At 41.4% G+C, this 7885-nt stretch overlaps 1 long non-coding RNA gene across 1 annotated transcript; it reads right to left on the bottom strand.

Annotated features, from left to right (window-relative positions):
- Positions 1–2200: 2200 nt before the first annotated feature.
- On the bottom strand, positions 2201–7562 carry LOC134477876 (uncharacterized). Its single transcript, XR_010050127.1, has 4 exons — positions 7514–7562; positions 4343–4449; positions 3128–3239; positions 2201–2392 (listed from the first exon to the last, which is right to left on the bottom strand). It is a non-coding gene; the product is annotated as an uncharacterized LOC134477876 (long non-coding RNA).
- Between the last annotated feature and the right edge of the window lie 323 nt (positions 7563–7885).

Here is a 7885-nt window from a genome sequence, read left to right as displayed (position 1 = left end):
TATGTATATGTATATAAAAAACTAGTTAAGATAGTTATACTACTGATTTATCTGAGTTCACTGGAGAGAAAGATTTGTGTGGAGATTCCTCAAAAAGCTGAGACTATAAGTCCCATTTGACCCAGCTACTCCATTTCTAGGCATATGTCCAGAAGATCTGAAAACATCATACCGCAGTGATATATGTGCACCCATGTTTATAGCAGCACAATTTGTAATAGCCAGATCTTGGAACAGCCTAAATGCCCATCAACTGAGGAATGGATAAAAAGCATGTACTTTTATATAATGGAGTACTTCTCAGCCATAAAGAAGTATGAATTAGAGATTTTTATAGGTAAATGGATGTAACTTGAGACAACACAAATGCCCATCAACTGAGGAATGGATAAAAAATATGTGGTATTTTAATACAATGGACCATTATTCAGCCACAAGGAAGGATCACACTGAGGCTTTTATAGGTAAATGGATATGACTTAAGACCATACTCATAAGTGAAATAAATCAAATTCACATGTGTAAATACCATGTTGACTCCCTACTATAAGAAACTGAAAGAGTAAATAAGATTCAGAATTTTCAATAAATATTGTGAAAGGGTAAGAGACTGCTCAGAGGGGAAAAAATAACTCAGACAGGGAAAAGGCGAAAAGGAGGAAGGGAAAAGAAAAAAGATAAGTATGTATATATACACTTAAGATAGCTAAGATGATTGTACTACTAATTCCGTTAGTCCTTGGAACAAAACAGTTACCATTCATAGGATGAGATCGTTTTGCATGTTATATCTGGTAACTGGAGTAACTCTTTTGAAGATAACTATGCAAAATAACAACCTTGGTTATGTTCCTATCACCTTGTTTTGAAAGCATATATTGTTACCATTTTGGACTCTTTGTTATTTGTCTCTTTTGTTTCTTGTTTTTATTATAGTTTATTTTGTTTTGGTTTTGGTTTTGGTTTTGCTTTTCCCTCCATCACAGAAAGGACAGATGTACGTGTTTAGGCTTGTACAAGCCTAGAACTTCTCCTGAAGAGTTTACAAGAGTTGATTTTATTATGTGTGGTGGTATGAATAGCTACCTTGAAGAAAATAAGACATTATGGTAGCCACTGCTGATTTTCTGTCATCTTGTTTTGACATCCAATAATGCTTTCATTCTTTGTTTTGATTGGTTTTAGTCTGTTTCCTATTATTTGATTTCAATATGTGTGAAGGTATGGACACCCATTTCAAAGAGAACAAGAGACATTATGGTAGCCACCGCTGATTTCCTGTTGTCCTGTTTTGAAATCCTGTGTTGCTTGCATTGTTTCGTTCTGATCTGCTTTGTTCTGTTTTGGTTTTATTCTTTTTAAATAAAAAAATAAATAAATAAAATGGAGTTTAAAAATATATAAATAAACAAATATTGATTTCTGTAGATGTTTGGCCAGCAGACACAGAGCCTGTGAGGTCAGTTCTAAGGACTTGCATAGAATACCTCCCACCGCCCCCAGCAGGGAGAGGAAGGAGAAACAGGCAACACTGCAGACAATTCTTGTGGAAACAGCTCCCAGTGCTGGGAAGGAAGCCTTAGTCTAACTGCCTTCCTTCTTCTCCACTTACTATATGGACTAAAGCAAGTTATCCACCTTTTTAAATCTTGCCTAAAAGATGAGGACACGCCTACCTTACAGGGTTACCAGAAGAACCATCACAAATCAGTGCATACCCGGACCCTGGCATGCATTAAAATCAAATGAATGACAGTCCCTTTTCCCTTAAAAATCCTTCCTAAAATTAATTAGCAATTTGTTCAAAGCTTATGAATTTTGCTTCATGAGGATTTGCCTTAGATGAAACAGTACACACAAAACTGAAATTTCCAGGCGTAGGCTTCAAAATTGTCTATTAGTTGTTACTTTTATATCCTTAAAGTTGTCTACATATCCGCAAGTGTAAACTGAAAACGGTCAGAATAACTCATCCAGAGGGGTTAAAGATGAAGCTCATGAAAAGCTTGGTGCAACCCCTAACAACCTAAAAATGGCTGTTTATTTGGGAGTTTGTTTCTGTTTTTCTAAGAGTTATTCAAATAATCATCTCATATCTTTCTTTCAATTTATGCCTTGAGCCATAGCTATGAATTCTGCATTTTAGAGCCTGGTACATTTCTACTGCAATAATTTAATCCATGTAAAATGTAAACGAGAAGAATATGGAAATGTTTATTTAGATAAGCCTAAGAAACTGCCATGAAAATAATAAAGCCAAACAGATTCTTCATTTTAAAAGCATCAATCAGTCTAAGACAGCTCAAAGGGTCCACCTGCAGACTAAAATGTAGAAATCACCAACACATCCAGGAGAAAATTGCTCTCCAGTCTCTTAGAGTCCAGAAAGTTCCTGGAAGCGCAAATAAGTAGGGTCAGGGAGGGAATTAACATTTATTTAGCACCTTCTATGTGTCAAAGGCTATACTTGTATTGTGTTCTTCATTATGCATGAAACTGCAACTGACCTACACAATGGTTTTGTTTCCTGTACGACTGTTACTCTTTTGCATTCTTTTTAGGTGTTTCATTGAATGTTGATCAGGTATTAATTCATCGAGTCCTCTCAATAACCATTGGAAGTAGAATTTAGCACTTCTTAGAAGGGAAATTGAGGCACGGAGAAAGTAAATAAAGCTGTCCTGGGTTGCACAGATAATAAATGATACAGGAACAATCTTGACTCTGGTACTAAATTACACAGACTTGTCAGCAGTGCACAGATCCTGGTGTAAAGCTGCAAAATCACTAAAGTGAAATAACCACAGGTTAGCTATTTTAGACCGCTGCAGTGATAGTCATAAATTTTGGTGGTGGTGTTTTTTGGTGAAAGATCTAGGTATGAGTAACTATTTTGATTATTGTTGCTGCTGCTGGTTAAATGAGTAATGCGTTCATGTGGTTCACAATTCAAAAAGTATCCAGTGAGTGCTCAGGAATCAACCTCTCGCCCTCACACCAGCAGTGCTACTCATTTCCCGAGCAGCTTTACAAGGTTTCTATGTGTATACAAGCAGGTAAACAGACACTGCTACAGCAGCCTACTACTTCCACACCGTTCTGTTTAGGGGACACAGGAACTGCAAACCTTCACTGCAGGTCACTGCACAGAGATTCTCCTCATTCCTCACGAGAGCTGTCAAGTACTTCATTGGGTAATCTGTCCTCCACCAGACGTCTAGGCTGTTTCCAGACTTTTTCTGTTACAAACAATGCAGCAATGAGTGGCTCGGTCCACAGATCATTTTTTTCGTATTTGAGAGTAGATGTGATAACATCTTAGAGTGGAATTGCCAGGTTCAACAGTAAGTGTGTTTGATAGATATTATTGCCCTCTTTCCCGCTACAGAGATTATTCAAATTGTAAAATGGATGAGCCCTGTTGCTCTTATTTATGAGTGTCTGGAAGTATTTAAGTGCTCCGAACAGTCTAGCTGCTGTTATCTGAGATGCTGATGCCTATAAAAAGGGCGACTTCAATGGTGACTTAAAATTTCAAATTTTTGTTTTCACCAAAAAGGTATTCCTAGTGACTGTTTAAAAGTTCAAATTTGAAATACACTACTTTTATATTAATGAAACTCTGCTTTTATCTGATTTATCTGTTAGGGTCCTGAACAGATAGCACCCCGTTTGTGGGAACAAAGATGTAAATGTCCTCTCAAGTTGTGTACCCCTATATGTACACAACCCAGTATCTGCCTTTGCCTAAGATTTCATTTAGAAGGAAAGTGTGGGGAGTCAAACAAGCACATTTGCGCCTCACCCTGATGCCAGTGACTCTGGCTAAACATCAATGCTGTCTTTGAGAGCAGCCACGCTCCCAGGGCATTTTCACAGCCAGCTCAGATGACGCAGCTGACACAGAACTTTAAACCTGGAGCCAAATGAAAGGGCAGCTTGTGTGTGGCATCTTGTCTTTATGTAAGAGCAGCCTGCTGGCGCTCTCTCCCCCCACCCTTCCTCTCTCTCCCCCTCATTGCTTTTGCTATCTTAAGATACCATGAGCTGTTCTCCTCTGAGATAACCCTCTGCCATGTCACCTTGCCTTGGAGCCAGCCAATGATGGACTGAAACCTCTACAAACTGTGAATCAAATAAATCTTTCCTTCTTAAAAAAAAAGAAAGAAAGAAAGAAAGAGCAAAACCCAGGAGATGATCCCAAAACCACCAGCATCCTAACCCCTGGTTGTTACTTCATTAAACACAGGAAGTTGGATGGTGGCCTATAGAAAGAAGGGGTCAGCCCAGCAGCGCTAAGCTTCATTAGATTTCGATACCACTCACAGTGCACACTGCTTACCCTGTGCGGTGTGTTGGATTAGCTGTGCTTTGCTTTCCACCAAGCAGCCTCGGTCCTGAATTAGCTTTGAGATGGAGCTGATATATATGTGGCCTTGGCCAGTGGAGCTGGGAAACAAAGAGGACCATTTATACTCCCCAGGGAAGAGCTCGGCAACTGGGCCCGGGAAGGGGGTGCTACAGAGGTGGCTACATTCACCCCTGCCTTGTCTCTAGCATCTTATCTGTGCCTGCACAGAGGAACCACCACAAAGGGGACACAGGGTGGAGAAGGCTCATGTCTAATCCCCAGCAGCCCCAAGAGCTCAGCTCCAGTGATAAAGGGATCTAGCAGTAATCCAGCCTTTCAACAAAGAGATTTAATATCCTAAGGGGTGAGATCCACTCAGCCATGCAGGTGCCTTGGTTTTTTACAGCTAGAATAAGGAACTTTAAACTCTTAGCTTGGGTTTGCAGGACTGATAGCGTTTTGAGAGATTCTTTGAGTGAGATGATTTATTTTCTGGCCTGATTATATGATACTTTCATATTTTAAAGATACAGTTTATTACATAATTATGCACAATTTGCACCTAACCTAAAGACACTGAATTAAAAGTCTAGAAAGCCTTTCAGGTTACAAACCATTTCCCTTCATTACTATGTAGTATAGTGACACCTAGTGGCAGCAGCAAAGATAGCAGCCAAGCGAGAGCCTGAAGAAACAGATTAAGGGTCGCTTTGCTGCCTGCAGAAACTGCACCTTTGTGTAGACAGGTGCCACCAGTTCCGATTGAAAAGTGTTCTCGTATTTCTCCATTGCTGATAGCATGCTTAGCCCTGTGTTGTAAGACTTTGGAGACCTGAACAGGGAGGAGAAGTGGGAAGTTAACGAACCTAGTCAATCCAAAACACCTTTCCGGTAGAAACGGCATTTGTTGCAGCCTGTGGAGGGTCTCCAGATGCTGCTCAAAGAACAAAATGCCTGTGGCTTAAGGCATGCAGCACGTGGTCCAGGAAAGGGCAGACCAGGCACAGCGAGGTCCACCACTGTGGAATCTGAAAAGGCTCCACCGCCTCCCTCCAAATATTTCCCCTTCCTCGCCTGTCCGGTGCTCAGATTATTAGCACTTTGCAGCACATTCCTTTGGAATCTGAAATGTCTGCAGCCGTTTGTCATACCTACTAAGCGCAAATGACCCTGATGTGGGGAATACTTTGAGCCTTGCCAACACTCTAGAGAAGAAAGGTGAATTCAAGCTGAGAGCAAGTGACTGTTAAAGAATCTGAAAGGAGATTCTATATTGTATCAAACTAAATGCCTGGAGCTCCTTACATGGTCACAGCAACCAGCTGATTCTTGATGCTGATGACTCTAAAGCAAACAAGCAGCTGAGGGGAGGCTGACGCGGCCTGGAAGAGCAGAGGCAGAACCCGGAAAGAGAGGCATCCGAGGCACCGTCACCCCCACACACACAGGGCTTTACACACGGCCCTTCTGACAAACGCAGGGTGTCTCCACCCTCTGATGCTCCACAGTTCAACTCAGTCCTGACCACGCCTACTGGAATTAGCGTCATATCCGTATTTCAAACCCCCATTTCTGATACCACTCATAGCCTGAAGGTCGTCCCTGGCACCTCTGACCCACAACCAACACAGTGTTTCTGTGACAGTCTCTCCGTGTTTAACAATTCACTAGAGCAGTGCACAGAACCCAGGAAAACGTGCTCCTTGCTAGGACTGGTTTGTTTTGAAGTATAGGATAAGGGACACAGAGGAAGAGTCAGCTGAAAAGGGACTCAGGTCAGGTCCATCCTGGAGATAGGAAAGTAGCGTATGTGGGGGTGAGCGGGGGAGCAAACTGTGCAGTGAGGAAGCAATCGGAGAAACGCACTGGGGATAAGCACATGTCTAGTCGAACCTGGTAACATGGCAGTGTAGCACTTTTATTTCACTTTGCCACATTCCTTGCAAATCTGAACTGGAAAGTTCAGGTATTTGGGGCCCCAAACCTAGCATTTTGTTCCTTCCTTATTGTCTGCTCAGCACATCATGATGGTCTGAGATGGAGGTGGAAATCCAGCTCAGGCCAGGGGCGGAACACAGTGGTATTCTCACCTTACACAAACGTGGACTATTTCTTTGAGTCACTCTGATACTTCTCCAGGTAAATAGCCTCCTAAAGAGAACGCTATCTATTTTATCAGGATGATAAACTGCTTTTAATAAAAGAAAGTTAGTTGTTTCTGAAATCAGATATTCTGCCCAAAAGTCACTTGTCTTTGCACCCCAAAGACAGCCAACACTGCGCCCCCTAGAAACTCCTAGCTATCCACTAGGAGCCAGAGGCTGATCTGTGTCTGTTTTCTCCTCTCAGTCAAAGGCACGATCCCTATGGGCAATTGTTCAATATGTATTTTCTACACTGTACCCCAACCTCCGTGAGTGTAGTGTGTTTCCTTGCCTATTAGCATTGGGTTTAGTCCTGTAACGTCAAGGAATTTTGGCTGACAAAAGTAAACAAAGACTTAAAATGTAATCACAGGCGTGAGCTTTCCTCTTTTGTCTGTCATGGCCATGAGAAGAGCATTCCCTGGGTAGTGTCTGCCCCTGTAACTGGGGCCTTGCAATGAACATATAGGGAACAGATCTGACACTATTCCATAGTGAGGAGCGAAGTCTTGCTGGGACCCAGGGCTTGAAAGAACAAATCTTGATAAGATCCAGATGTTGTTAAAGGCAGCAAGGAGTTTAAACCAGTTACTCCACGCTTCTCTTCCCTCCCTTCTCCCCCGACCCTTCATCGATGCAGAGGCCTCACTGTGTTGTTGCGTTTCCCAGGGTGACCCCAATTTCCTGAGTTCAAGCAATCTTCTCCCCTCACCCCATGGAGTAGCTGGACCTACAGGCACCTGCTACCATTCCCAGCTCCTAAAGCAGTTGTTTGAACTCTATTCAGGGAGGAAAATATGCTTCAAAACAAAGAAAAGATGAAGACTCTAAGCAGAGAAACAAAAACTATTTTTAAAAATGATATAAAATTCAAAGCCGAGGGTGAGCTAGCGGCAGAATGCCTGTGAGGTCCTAGGTTCAATCTCTACAAAATGGAGGACAAGAGGAGAAACTTTTAAAATTTCACTTTTTTCTTCTGTTTTGCTACTGGGGACTGAACTCGTGACCTCATGCTTACCAGACAAGTGCTTGAGCCGCTGAGCTAAATCCCCAACACATTTCTGAAATTAAAAAAAAAAAAAATCATTAGATCACATATATAGTTAAACTCCTAAAAACCAAAGATAGAGAAAAATCTTTAAAATGTAAGACAAACAAAAAGTTTTAATCATTGACTTCTCATCAAACAATGGAGGTCCAAAGAAATAGGACATCACTAAGAGACATAAGAAAAAACTGTTGACCCAAAATTCTATATACAGTGAAAATATTTTCCAAGAAGGAAGGCAAAAAATTAAAGATTCTCTGATAAATGAAAGTTTATGACAAGTCATTGCTAATAAACATATACTACAAGCAATATTGGAGGAAATTCTTCAGGCTGAAGTGA

The sequence above is a fragment of the Cavia porcellus genome, unplaced genomic scaffold (genome assembly GCF_034190915.1).
Source record: "Cavia porcellus strain 051 isolate PalLab524CR breed Dunkin Hartley unplaced genomic scaffold, mCavPor4.1 scaffold_10, whole genome shotgun sequence".
Lineage (NCBI taxonomy): Eukaryota > Metazoa > Chordata > Mammalia > Rodentia > Caviidae > Cavia > Cavia porcellus.
Note: the sequence above shows the minus strand (reverse complement) of the source record. Positions and strands in the feature narration are given on the sequence as shown.